This window comes from Hyaena hyaena, unplaced genomic scaffold (genome assembly GCF_003009895.1).
Source record: "Hyaena hyaena isolate Hyena2069 unplaced genomic scaffold, ASM300989v1 scaffold_57, whole genome shotgun sequence".
Lineage (NCBI taxonomy): Eukaryota > Metazoa > Chordata > Mammalia > Carnivora > Hyaenidae > Hyaena > Hyaena hyaena.
Window position 1 is genome coordinate 3,571,627 of NW_024080690.1, and position 15,134 is coordinate 3,586,760.

Consider the following 15,134-nt stretch of genomic DNA (forward strand, 5'->3'; position numbering starts at 1 on the left):
AGTCCTGTGATTCAGCAAGGCTTGTAACAAATTGGTTTCCCACCACCATCTCTCCCTTTCCTGATACTGCTACACTCTGTTCTTCTGTTGGAATATTTGTATGTAGCTGAATAATTACACATTTGTATAACTACTTGGCCCTTCCCGGCTTTCAGCTCTTGACTCCCCATAGTGTAAAATGAGTTGTAGTTCTAGTTGTCTTCAACTTTTACCATACACAGACCTTAACCTGCCACCTTAACTGTATAATTGGGTCTTAATTTTGGTAAGATGATAGAGTATTTAAAAGCTGAGTCTTTTATTTTAATTAATTTTTTAAATGTTTATTTATTTTTGAGAGAGAGAGAGCATGAGCAGGGGAGGGGCAGAGAGAGAGGGAGACACAGAATCTGAAGCAGCCTCCAGGGTCTGAGTTAGCACAGAGCCCCGACATGGGGCTCAAAGTCACAAGCTGTGAGATCATGACCTGAGCTGAAGTTGGAGGCTTAACTCGCTGAGCCACCCCGGCACCCCTAGAAGCTGAGTCTTATAGTTAATACAGTGTAATCACTTTTCCTGTACAAGTTTTTGTTTTCCCCTAGAGTGGCCTTTTTTAGGTTCTTGTCACTAATCCATTCAGTACCACTTGTCTGATTTCCTCATAGGACTACCGGAAGCAATGGGAATGTTACTAATTTATTAGGGAAGCCTCTCTCACAGATTATCTATTCCAATCTAGAAGACAAGTTTCACATCTGCATCCTAAAATTTCCCTTTTCGTTCTGGGAGTTGTTTTACTGCCATTGTTAGATTTCCTATTGCCTGTAGTCCTGTGTTTGTTTTTCATGCTTTATGCCCTTGTTTTTATGGAGAACACTCTGTAGCAACTTTCTGGGAAAGAATGTTGGGGAGGATTTTGGGGGGACTTTTCATGGCTGGAATTTTTTTTTATTATGTCTTCACCTTTAGTTGATAATATGCCTATAAAACTAGGTTTGAAATAATTTCCCTTACCAATATTGAAGGCATTGCTTTCAGCACTGCTGTGGAAGAAGTCTGAAGCCTTTCTGATGTGTGTGTGACCCATTTTTCTGGAAGTTTGTTAGGGTATTTAGTTCTTAGTATTAGAGACCTGACAGTGAAGAGTTGGTTTGCTTTTTAGTGGACTGAGTACTTTACTCTTTGAAGTCCAGAAAATTACAGTTTTCACTTCTAGGAACTTTCTGAATTAGCTTGATATCCTCTATGTGGTTTTTGTTTTGAGCTTTTTAAGCGACCCAATTAGTCCTAATTTCTGAGTGTTTGCTCAGTACATTTTTGTTTCTCCTACCTTGTCCTTTTTTTGGAGGGAGATGTCCTGAACTTTGTCAGATCCTATTAAAATTTCTGCTTTTTAATTTCCAAAATCTTTTTTTTTTTTTTTTTAATGTTTATTTATTTTGGAGGGAGAGAGACAGAGTGCAAGCTGGGGAGGGGCAGAGAGAGAGCGAGAGAAAGACACAGTATCTGAAGCAGGCTCCTGGCTCTGAGCTGTCAGCACAGAGCCCACCAACCACTATATCATGACCTGGGCTGAAGTCAGGCGCTTAGCTGACTGAGCCACTCAGGAGGCTTTTAATTTCCAAATTAATTTCCAAAATCTTAAAAAAACAAAAAGCAAAAAAAGAATCCTATTAGTGGATGCAGTCAGTATCTCTGAAGATATTAATGATAATTAGAATATTTTTCTACCTAGTTTTCACTGTGGCTTTTCACTCCAGTCTCTCTTATGCCAGTGGCTTTTCTCAGTGACCTGGTGATCTCTCGTCTTTTCCCGTTTGTAAGAGCGAAGCACTAAGATGCTGGTGGGAAGCTCTGATTGTGTGGGTAGCCCTTGTGGGACTGTGTGACCTTTGTCTTGGGCAGTGGTTCTTCCAACTCCCGGAATAGATGGCAATATTTAGAGACCTTCATTGTTGGCATGGTAGGGGGTTGCTTCTGGCCAGAGAGGCTGTTATAAACATCCTACAGCACACAGGGGTTCCCCACGAAAGCACAGAATTACCTGGTCTAAAATGTCAAAAATCTGAGGTTGAGAAACCCTGGTCTAGGCTGGTCTGGTTAGACAGTTTCCTTGGAAAGTCCCAGAAAAGAATCAGAAAGGTAGACCTGACTTCTCAAACTTCTGGCTCTCTGTGGGGGAAAAGTTCACTGTGTATTTTAATCTTTGTGTCCAGTACAGGAGTCCTTGCTTTGTGTGGCTTAATTATGCACGAATTTGTTACCACAGTTTAGGTAAATAACACCAGTCCCCCTACAACATGGTTCAAATTATTGGCTGTGGTATATTCACTGAGTGATTGCATAAAGTTACAAACTTGACCACTAGTTCTTCAGTCTACCCATCACATTCACAAAAGAACAGATGTGCAGCTCTATGAATGGCTTATCACATCACTTCTTTCAAAGTGATAGGGTGCTGTTCATCTGTTAGTTTACTCACCCAGGACAGATTCCCCCAGTGGCAGAGACACTAAGCTTTTAGCACTCCTGGGTGTTTGAATGAAAAGGTGAAAACTTTTTTTTTAACCATCACGTACAACTTTCATTGATCAGCCAGTAGACGGGTTTCTTTCAACTTTGTAAAATTTTTTTAAAGTTTATTTTGAGAGAGGTGTGAGCAGGGCAAGGGCGGAGAGAATCCTAAGCAGGCTCCACAGCCTCCTCAGCACAGAGGCAGACGCGGGACTCAATCTCATGACCCTGAGGTCATGACCCGAGTTGGACCCAAGTTCAAAGGACTGAGCCACCCAGGCACCCCAGATGGGGGAGTTTGTTGGGGGGATTTCGGCAAATGGGATGCACGAGTGGGGGAGGGGCAGAGGAAGAGAGAAAGAGAGTCTTAAGAAGGCTCCAGGCCCGGTGCAGAGCCTGACATGGGTGGGGGCTATATCTCAAGATCAACTGTGAGATCATGACCTGAGCCAAAATCAAGAGTCAGATGCTCAAATGAGCCACCCAGATGCCCCTTTTATTGGAGTATTTTAAAACAAATCCCAAAGTTAGCATCTTACTTGTGAAATACTTGGGGACATGCCTTAAAAGGTTGTGTTTTGTTGTTTTTAATTATTGACACATTGTGCTCGAACAGCTTCTTAGACTTTGTCTTTTCTGGTTTTAACCTTTCTTCCATGATCTCTTCTGGAGGTACCATTTCCTCAAATTTCCTAGCTTTTTAGTGGCCAGCTTAGCTTCAGCCTTTTCGGGTCTGCCACGTCTGTCTACCTTTGCTGCCTAGCTGCCAGTTCTGTGGTTTTGTATCCACGCCTGTTGTCTGTCTCAACACAAGTCCCTTACTACCACTTTGGTGGTGTTTCAGAGGAAGTGAAGATTAGTATTTCAGTCTGTGTTTACTTAGGAAATATTGATACTTTAATACTTTTTTAAAAGTGTATTTATTTTAGAGAGAGAGCATGGGAGGGGCAGAGAGAGATAGGGAGAGAGAATCCCAAGCAGGCTCTGCTCTGTCAGCCCAGAACCCTGTGTGGAGTTTGAATTCATGAACCATGAGATCATGACCTGAGCCGGAATCAAGAGTCGGATGCTCAACCAACTGAGCCACCCAGGTGCCTCAATACTTTTTAAAGTGGAGCATATATTGGAATGTTGATTGAAAAAAGTTTTTAACAGCTAAGCATGGAAGGTAGAGAATGAAGTTCACTTGCTTTCCCCTTTCTCAGTCCCATTATGCAAAGGTAACTGTCAGTAGCTTGCATGTAAGTAAATTGTAGTTACTGTCAAAAGCTTGCATGTCTTAGGCATTTCGCCTATGCATGTGTGCACAGGTGTGTGTGTACATGAAAAATCTTTATTTGAGAGATGAAGCTGTTTAGTCCTTGGTAAAGCCCCCTTGGTGTCTAGAAGTTAAATGGTGTCATTCACAGAATAAACAGGTCAACGTTGAGTCACCTGTTTAACCTAGTGTGGTACAGAGAAGTAGATAAATGTTACACAATCATTTACTTGTGTTTACTGGCAAGTTGCTATGTCCTTTGCATACTGGGCTAAGCTTTAGGCTAAGCTAGTACTTTAAACAGTGCACTTCCAAGACTGGTAGAAAAAAAAGGACTGGTTCTCACTTCATTCCTTCACCTTCAGGCAATATAAATAAAGCCTTTAGAGACAGAAATGACAAAGTTAAGATAGTTGCTGAGTGTTATGTGGAAACTAATTTGACAATAAACTATTTGTAAAAAAAAAAAAAAAAGTTAAGATAGTTGCTCATTAAAAGCTGAATTGTGTTTATTCCCTGTAAAATGTAGTGGTGTCAAGATGCCTAGTCTGTTAAAACTTTTTCTCTGCTGTGTGCCGTGCATAAGATTTTCATACACCTTAATTGCCAGTTGTTTTCCCTTGCCTGATGCCAAAATTCTGGTCAGTGCTACAAATTGTGGGAAGATTATTGAGCTGTACTCATGTTGTGAAAACTTGATTCTCTGTAATACTGTTCTCTCTAAGTTTATTTTGAGAGAGCGAGAGCACAAGCAGGGGAGAAGCAGAGAGTGAGGAAGAGCTGTTCTCTGCCTTTCTCTTACTTGAGAGATGTAAATTCCGCCCTTTGTTTCACCTGAGACGCAGATATTTGAAAAGCAGATGGTCAGCTAGCTGGAGATTCTGAGGTGTTTACACCAAACTATTTCTTTTGTAACAGATGGAGACTTTTGAAAGTTTATGAATAGATTTTTAAAAATAACTACTAAAATAAAACACTGGAGCTGCTTGGCAGTAGTCCTTGCCTTTCTAATGATTGGTATCTAGTATAAACCCCTTTTGTTAGGGATTTCTCTCATCTGAACATACCGTGGTGTGGTGCAGAGTGCTATTTATTAGAAGGACAAGATGGTTATTTTCTGGGGACTGCTGATAGAGCAAGGTTTCCCCTCCCAGAGTATTCCTGCTAAAGACCTAGATAGCAGGTTTCTACTTCCCATTCATTCTATTTCTAGAAGCAAGCAAATGTTCTCTAATTGCAGGCTTGGGCTGAATGCCTCAATAGTGTTTCCCACTGTGCTAATTGGAAAAATATAATTCTTAGCTAACTGTGTCCTGCTTTGCAAAATAATCGTTGGCAGCTGAGTTGCCAGTTTGGTTCCTAAAGTGAAGTGTACTTTTTAGGTTCCCTGTAAGGATAATGGACCTTTGGAAATTCCAGGGAGAGCTTACGGTGTGTCCAAGGACCATTAGAGATCAGACGTTGGCTCATAAGAGCTCAGTGCCTATTGATGTCTTTATCTAGAAGCCTTTATTAAATTTAATTTCAACTAAAATTTTTTTGTAGGTGGCAGGTTCCGGAAATGTTAGTCAATATTTCCCATTAGTTGAATGGTCCTATGATGAGCCTTGTGTGTGCCTTCTTGATTTGGAAGGGAGATAATTTTCTTTTAGCTAAGGTCGTGGCTTCTGGCAAGCTCTTCATCGGTATCAAATATGGTTGGCCTTGTCAGCTTGTGCATATAGAGTAGATGTGATACTTCTGTTTAGAATCTTTGGTTTTTCTCAGAGTTCCACATAGGGTCACTGTCTAGTATAGAGAAGGGCTCTAAGTTTAAAGTTTCCATTGGGATCAGAGATCTTAAGGAGAGTTGCTTACCTCATGTGTACAGTATTCTATAGTGGTTAGGAACATAAGATTTGGAGCTGGATTTATCTGGATTCTAATCCCAGCTTTAGCACTTGCTAGTAGTGTATCCTGGCTGTCTAATCTTTCTAAGCTTCAGTTCCCTTGTCTAAAGATTGGTGATAATATTAGTACTTATGTTACAGGATTTTCGTGAGATTTATATGAAATAATATGATGTGGAGGGTGTAATGCCTGACACTTCATAAGCAGTATGTAAATAGGGTTTATTAACTGATCTCCTCCTCCAAATAAATATATGTAATTTTCTTGACATGGTAATGTTCAACTTGACATTAATTCTCTAATGCCTTTCCTTGACTGGTGTGAAAATATACTTTGACTATACCTTTATTTCTTAAGTCTGAAATAAAGGATTTAGTTCTGGTGGAGTGTCTTTGAAGAAAAGTATATAGGACTCTGTATAAAAGGGATTAGGTTAAACTGAATGAAAGGAAGTCCTAAGAACAGAGAAGAAAGTTTATTTTTTTCCCCAGGTGAAAGAGGCTTAAGGGCTGTTTTAATGGCATTATGGTCATCAGGGTAGATAGACTCTTTCTATCTTGTCCCATCTTCAGCGTGTAATTACTGCCTCAGGACTTAAAGACCCAAACATGTCGGTTTTCTCATTATTGCTAATATTAATTTTGATCACTCAGTCCTGATGAGCAGGAAATAGCAAGTAGTTTAGATGCCTTGGGAAGATATGTGCACATCCTGGAGGGTGGGCTGTAAACCCTACTCTTGGTCCTAATTTCTTCTGCATCTGAATCCAGCCAGAAGGCCAAAGTCATGGGTGCTTTAACAAAGAATTTAATAAAAGAGTTAACTAGGTATAGAGTGTTAACCTGCAACTGAAATGGCAGAAAAACATCTACAGTATTGTAGATGTAGCAGCTACAGAGGCTGGGGAAATAAAGATAAGATGGGGGAATTATTAAAACTTTAGAAGCTTGGAGAAAGAGGCCTTGTGAAGCTGAAACTCCGACCTCTGAGGAAGGGTTGCTATTGGCTGGTGCCAGGGCTGCACTAGCGAGGAGGGCATGCTCAGCGACTAAGGTATGTGAAAAGGCAGGTTCTGTGAGGGCTGAAAAGCCACAAACAGTACTCTTCCGGCCACTGTACAGTAGGGAACTGCTGCTGTCAGAGTGAAGAAATGGGAGGTGACCTTCACAGGAACAGGAAGCAAGCAAGGAGTAGGTTCCTTCTCCTGCGGTCTCCTCATAGCTCCCCCTAGTGGCAGACCGCAACAGGGGAGAAGCTGCAAACAAATGGGGTTGGGTGAGTACCAGCCCCGGTGTCGCCACAGTGCTTACAGGCTCTGAGATATGAGCTTAACCAACATAGGGGTGTCTACCAGATTTCTCCATTTGATTTGATTTGATTAAAAACATATTTTTTCTAGATTTTATTTTCAAGTAATTTCTACACCCAGTGTGGGGCTCCAGCTTCCAAACCCAAGTTCAAGAGTCGCATGCTCCACCAACTGAGCCAGCCAGGCACCCCAGATTTCTCCATTTTAAAAGAATCTTTGGAATTAATACCTGATCGGTGGAGTGAAAGTGAGATTGTGTGACTATCCTGTGCCCTAGCAGTCTTTAGCCCAGTTGCCTTAGTATCCACTGGTGAATCTTGCCCTGAATCAGTTATCCCTAGGATGGTTGTCAATAATGATTTTTCTGTTTTTCTCATTCGTTGTATGTTTATTAGTTGGCGATATTTGGTAAAGGAGAGCTTTCTCTTCTCCCTCATTGCTTGCCCTGGAAAATTTGGTTTTCATTTGCATGGCCACATACCCCACTAAGAGCTGGAGTTGTGATACTAAGTAAGAGCTGGGATAGAACAGACACTGGTGTAGGCAGCTAGCACTCTGTCACAGTTCCCGGCCTAAGCAGTCTTATTACTGCAGTTGAATCTATAATTGACTTAAGTTGTAAAAGCTTTAGAAAGAATAGGAAGCAATTAAGTGTTTTACATGTGGGAGGTTGAGGGGAAACAGCCTGAATTCACCCAGTGTCTGGTGTTTTCAGGGTCATTCATCATTCTCCTAGAAGGACTAAATGGGCCAGTGGTTCTCAACCACGACTATACCTTGGACTCCCCTGGAGAGATGAGGCCGGGGTTCCAGCCAGGAGCATTGGGATTTCACAGGTATAGGTGTGACCTGGGTGTCAGAATCGCTCATGGATTCTAATGTGCTTCCAAAGTTGAGGACTCTGAAACAGGCAGCCTAAATTGGTCACGTAGGGTAAATGCGTATTCTCTGTTCCATTCCATTGAACACGAATGAAGGAACTGAACTAGGTGTATTGCCATGCCTTGTTTTCAAATCAGCACTTTCAAAAATCTGTCCACTGTTTGTATTTGACCACATGGCATATTTGTAATTTGACTTCTCCCCTTCAAAAAAAAAAAAAAAAAAAAAAAAAAAAGTTGACTGTTGTCAGAATGCAGCCTGACATGGCTAGTCCAGATCCAGGCAACCAGATTTAGTTATGACTTTAGTCACAAATTCATTTGAGCTTCTATAAAAATGGAAACACCATTTTTTTATCTCATGCACAGAGTGAGAGAGAGAATCCCAAAGGTGAGTAAAAACTAAGGGGTGGAATGTCGGAGTAAAAATGACAGAAGTTGCTACTGTGTTTAGAGCCTTTGCCACATCCCCACCATCATGGTACATACTCAATATAAAGCAGGTCTTTAAAACTTTTTAAGGTTTGATGTGAAATATGAAAGACATGGAAAGGGTTCTGTAAAGAATAAAATAACACTTTTGTACCCACAATGTAGCTTAAGGTTCCAGGTCCTCGGGGCACCTGGGTGGTTCATTCCAGTTAAGTATCTGACTGTTGATTTCAGTTCATGGTTTGTGAGATCAATGCCCCATATCGGACTCTGCGCTGACACCTTCTGAACCTGCTTGGGATTCTCTGCCTCCCTCTCTCCCCCCACCCCTCTCAAAAATAAGTAAATAGACTTAAAATAAAAGGAGGTTCTAGGGCCTGGATTGTTTTCCCTTTGTTCCACGTAGGGCCACTAACTACTTGTGTTCATTATTTGTTATGTAATAATAGATGACCAGAGCTACAGCTAAGATAGAAACGGAAGGGAAGACATTTCTTACCCTTCATGGATATTGAAAAATATGTATATTTAATGCATTTCAAATCCACCTAATAGTACTATTTGGAGTTCACTTTTCTTTCTTTCTTTCTCTCTCTCTCTCTCTCTTTCTTTCTTTCTTTCTTTCTTTCTTTCTTTCTTAACTTTTTAATGTTTTATTTATTTCTGAGAGAGAGAGAGAGAGACAGTGTGAGCAGGGTAGGGTCAGAGAGAGAAGGAGATACAGAATCTGAAACAGGCTCCAGGCTCTGAGCTAGCTGTCAGCACAGATCCCGACATGGGGCTCGAGCCCACGAGCCATGAGATCATGACCTGAGCTGAATTCGGACACTTAAACCGACTGAGCCACCCAGGTGCTCCTGGAGTTCACTTTTCCCATGTGCTATGAATAGTACATTTATAATATCACCTACCCATGACTTCCAGTCTACTATTTTCATTTTTCCATGTTCTGTTCTAGTCTTTGCTATAACAGAATATTTTTTTTTTTTAATGTTTATTTTTGAGACAGAGGGAGAAAATGTGAGCAGGAGAGCGGCAGAGAGAGAGGGAGACGCAGAAATCTGAAACAGGTTCCAGGCTCTGAGCTGTCAGCACAGGGCCTGATGCAGTGCTTGAACTCATGAACCATGAGATCATGACCTGAGCCTAAGTTGGACATTTAACCAACTGAGCCACCCAGGCACCCCTGGAATATTTAATTTCTAATTAAATATGTAATTATGAAATAGATGCAATTTAGATTGTCTCATAATCTTTAGATGGATTTTGTCAAGGGGGGAAATCAGTATTAGGATAATACAAGATCAGTCAGAGCTCACGTTGATTTAGCACTCACTTTGCTTTCACTCATTTAATACAATAACTCAGGAAGTTACCTATTACAGATGAGACGACTAAGACATTCTAGGGGTTAGGAAACCATCCAAGGTCACAGTATACTAGGGAATATGACATTACGGTAACAGAGAAAGCTAAAAGGGACATTTTATCTGGGGCCCACATAGAACAGATTCAACATGTGAGGCTGGAGCCTTCCCAAATCTGAGCTCAATGGACTGCTAGATGCCAGTTGGACTCTCCTACAGTGGAGGAGTGCTAGGAAAATGAGTAAAGGAGTGTGAAAATGTTGGCTGTGTGCTTCGGCGATAGCTCCTTCAGAAAACTGCAGCCAGCAGAAGATCTGGATACCATAAAGGCGACACCACTGAGACTTCTGCATGTGCTTGGAGAAAAGAGTCCTTATTAAAACCTGTGACCTGTGCTTTTGGCGTCCTCAAAGCCCATACAAATAATTGAAAGAAGAAAATTGAAAAAGAATGAGGTTGTTGGCTTAGTAGATGGTAGAGATGCCTCAATTCCCCATTTCTGGGGTTTTATTGCCGAGGTCTTGTACTTTTTTTTTCTAATGTCTATTCATTTTTGAGAAAGATATAGAGACAGTGTGAGCAGGGGAGGACAGAGAGAGAGGGAGACACAATTGGAACCAGGCTCCAGGCTCTGACCTGTCAGCACAGCCCGATGCAGGGCCTGAACCCTGAGATCATGACCTGAGCCGAAGAAGTCAAGCACCCAAGCACCCTGGGGTCTTGTACTCTTGATGAGGTCTCCCATATCAGTGAACCAAGGTGAAGTGTTGGACCAAAGCAGTCTGATTTGTCAGAAGAAGTACAAAGATCTAGACAATGCTGCCATTTCCTGCCTGCGTGGCTCGCAGCTCCGGCATTCCCATTACAAACCTGTGGTCTGTCGCAGCTTGGTCTACCCTGACTGCAGGAGGAAACTGATGGTGTCATGACAAACCTGAGTTTGCCCCCACCCAGTGTGAAGGAAGGGACTCCTCACTCTCACCTTGCAGAACTTTCAAATGGCAGAGTTCATGGGTAGGAGCCACTGGTCTACTTGATGATATAAAACTGCTGGGACAAGTAGATGAGAAATCTGCTTTGGAACCGGAGAGAGAGAGACTGTTTCTAGAATTGCCTTTGTAAGGCTGCTGGACCAACACCAGGGCTTGCTTCCAGCTTGGTTCTCCCAAGCAGCCCTCCTGGCACCACAGAGTAGCCAAGTACCTCAGGATGGACAGTGGCCACAGCAGGAAGCCTGCATCACCAGGGCCCTTTATGCTAGAATAACTGCACTTGTGTCCGAAGACACACAACGCTGCACACAGCCCCTGTCACTTAGAGCTTGTGTGTGCCCTTTATCAAGGGGCTGGCTGGAATAGGCAGTGAGAACCTGCCTTTGCCTGCTCTTTGGGTTCTAGTTCCTGATTGCATTACATGCATTTCCTGGGCCTTTCTTTAGCCTTACACTGGGGTGGACAAGGGCTTTTGAATCCTGAGCTTGGGAAATAATTATAAGGATGTTATGAAGCCAAGTGATGTTTGAGTCCGTCTAAGATTTAGGAGGCAAATTTCCTCTAAAGACACAAGGATTTATCAGCAGATTTTAAGATCTGGGCTCCAGGCTGCTTCCCTTCCAGTTCCTTCAGGAAGCAGGTGCAGTAGATACTCGAGGGCATCTCTGCAGCCATGCCCTCCTCCCTTTCCCCCTTTCCAGCAGCCCCAGATTTCCGGTGGAGGACATGAGTGGTTCCAGCTCCAGGCCAGTGAAGACAGGCCGTTCTGTCTTCCTCTGGGAGTGTGGTCTGGGAGAAGGCAACCCTGACCTGTTCATCCCAATAGTCCTAGTGGAGGTGGGCCCGTTCTCAGAGGTGAGGAGGGCCTAAGTACTCTGTCCTGAGGAGTTTACCATCAAGCAGTCATGCCCATGTGAGTATGATCTGCCCACTGAGCTTAAAGGACTAAACCCCTATAGGGCTGTATTCAGTTACTCAAGACCAAGGGAGGTAAATAATCACAAGTGCCCCATTCTCTGTTCTTCCTCTGTCCTCACTTAATATCAGCAGCTCAAAACACTGTCCCCTTCCCTATTTGTGTTTTCTGTCACTCCTTCCCCTTGGGTCTCCCCAGATGATCCTGGGGAGGTGGCTTCCAGGTGCTGTCAGATACTTTTCTCCTATCAGCCTCAGGCAGCCATGTGCCCCACCCAGTCTGGGACTTCTTGACAGGAAGGCAAGGCCTCCTTTGCCCCAGAATCTGCTTAGGTCTCTTTTGTTCCTTTCCCACCTAGTTGATCAGTAAGATTAAGTATCCTCTGTGAAAGACATTTGACAAAGAAATGCACTTCTCTCTTTTTTTTTTAAAGTTTTAATTCCAGTTAACATACAGTGTTCTGTTAGTTTCAGGTATACAATATAGTGATTCAGTAGTTCTGTACCTTACTCAGTGCTCATCACAATAAGTGCACTCAACATCCCCATCATCTATTTCACCCATCCCCCCAGCCACCTCCCCTCTGGTAACTGTTTGTTCTCTATAGTTAAGAGTCTGTTTCTTGATTTGTATTTCTTTCTCTTTTTCCCCTTTGCTTGTTTTGTTTCTCAAATTCCACACATGAGTGAGAACATACGGTATTTGTCTTTCTCTGACTTACTTCACTTAACATTATACTCTATCTGTCCATGTCATTGCAGTTGGCAATATTTCATTCTTTTCTTTTTTATGGCTGAATACTATTTTCCAATATATGTATCCCATTATAGGTATATACATATACCACATCTATACATCTATACACACACATATATACAATATGTGTGTATATATATGTGTTTGGGTGTGTATATATGTACACACATGTAATTCTATATCTCACATCTTTTTTATCCACTCACCAGTTGATACTTGAGGTGCTTCCATAATTTGGAAGCTATAATTATAGCAGCTATTATAAATAATGCTGCTATAAACATAGGAATGCATGTATCCCTTTGAATTAGTGTTTTTGTATTCTTTGGGTAAATACCCAGTAGTGTGATTGCTGGGGTGTAGGGTATTTCTATTCTTAACTTTCTGAGGAACCTCCATACTGTTTTCCATAGTGGCTGCACCAGTTTGCATTCCCACCAACAGCATAAGGGGGGTTCCTCTTTCTCCACATTCTTGCCAGTACTTGTTGTTTCTTGTGTTGTTGATTTTAGTCATTCTAAAATGTGTGACAGGTGTGAGGTGATACCTCATCGTAGTTTTGATTTGCATTTCCCTGATGGTAAATGATGATGAACATCTTTTCATGTGTCTCTTGTCCACCTGTATGTCTTCTTTGGAGAAGTGTCTTTTCATGTCTTTCCCCATTTTTTGGAAAACACCATTTCTTTTTTTTTTTTTAAAGGTAGTTACTGTGTCATTTTATTTTAACTTGCCAAATTTTCCATAATAAGCATGAGTTACCTTCAACATACTCAAATACCTTTTTTTTTTTTTTTTTTTACAAATAGTTTATTGTCAAATTAGTTTCCACATAACACTCAGTGCTCATCCCCACAAGTGCCCTCCTCCATGCCCATCCCCCCCCCCCCCCCCCACCCCCATCAGCCCTCAGTTTGTTCTCAGCCTTCAAGAGTCTCTCATGGTTTGCCTCCCTCCCTTTCCCCCACCATTTCTGCCCTTCTTCTCCCCCTTGTTCCTCCGTCAAGTTCCTCCTAATCCTCCTATACGGGAAAACACCATTTCTTAAGTGTTCTCTAAATTTGATTATTTTAGATTCCACATATAAGTGATGTCATGCAATATTTGTCTTTCTCTGCCTGGCTTATTTTACTTAGTTCTCCAAGTTCATCCATGTTATTGCAAATGGCAGAAATTCTTTTTTTTTTTAAGTTTATTTATTTATTTTGAGAGAATGAGAGAGAGAATCCCAAGCAGGCCCTACATTGCCAGTGTGGAATCTGACATGGGGCTTGATCCCACAAGCCATGAAATCGTAGCTTGATCTGAAATCAAGAATTGGTCCCTGGGGCACTTGGGTGGCTCAGTCGGTTAAGTGTCTGACTTTGGCTCAGGTCATGATCTCACAGTTCATGAGTTCCAGCTCCGCATTGGGCTTGCTGTTGTCAGCACAGAGCCTACTTTGGATCCTCTGACCCCCTCTCTCTCTGCCCCTCCCTAGCTTGTGCTCTTTCTCTCAAAAGTAAAAGCATTAAAAAAAAAAAGTTGCTTAACTTTCTGAGCCACCCAGGCACCCCATGGATTTCCTTTTTTAAGGCTAAGTAAAACATTATTCCATTATATATATTATAATAATGGAATAATATATATCATAAGATATATATCACAATTCTTTATCTAGTCATCTGTCAACTGACACTGGTTGTTTTCATAGGTTGGTTATTGTGAATAGTACTGCAATGAACTTGGCAGTACAGATATCTCTTTGAGATGCTGATTTCATTTCCTTTTTTTTTTTTTAGATTTTATTTTTAAGTAATCTCTACACTGTGGGGCTTGAACTCACAACCCTGAGATCAAGAGTCACATGCTCCCTGGACTGAGTCAAGCAGACACCCCTGATTTCATTTCCTTTGGATATATACACAGAAGTGGGACTGCTGGAAGCACCTGGATGGCTCTGTCAGTTGAGTGACCCTTGATTTTAGCTCAGGTCATGATCCCAGGGTTATGGGATAAATCCCCTTGATGGGCTCCGCACAGAGCATAGAGCCTGCTTGAGATTCTCTCTCTCCTTTCTCTCCCCTTACCTCTCCCTCTCTAAAAAAAAAATAGTGGAATTGCCAGATCATAGGGTAGTTTTAGTTTTAATTTTTTGAGGAAACTCCGTACTGTTTTCATAATGGCTGTGCCTATTTATATTCCCCATAACAGTGCACAAGAGTTCTCTTTTCTCCACATCCTCACCAACACTTATTATCTCTTGTCTTTTTTTTTTATTAAAGACTTTTAAAAAAATGTTTATCTCCCCCCACCCCCCCACAGATGGGCATAGAGGAGGGCACTTGTGGGGATGAGCACTGGGTTTTATATGGAAACCAACTTGACAATAAACTATTTGTAAAAAAAAAAAAATGTTTATTTTTGAGAGAGAGAGAGAAGACAGCATGAGCAGGGGAGGGACAGAGAGAGAGGGAGACACAGAATCTGTAGCAGGCTCCAGACTCTGAGCTGTCAGCACAGAGCCTGACACGGGGCTCAAACTCACGAACTGCGAGATCATGACCTGAGCGGTGGTCAGACGCTTACTGACTGAGCCACCACGCAGATGACCCTCTTATCTTTTGATAATAGCCATCTTAACAGGAATGAGGTGATATTTCATTGTGGTTTTGACTTGCATTTCCCTTGATGGTTAGTATTGTTGAGTTCCTTTTCATACATCTGTTGGCCATTTTTATGCCTGTTCAATTTCTTTGGCCATTTTAAAATTGGCTATTATTATTATCATTACTATTAAGTGTATGACTTCCTTATATGTATTGGATATTAACCCCTTATCAGATATATGGTTTGTGGAG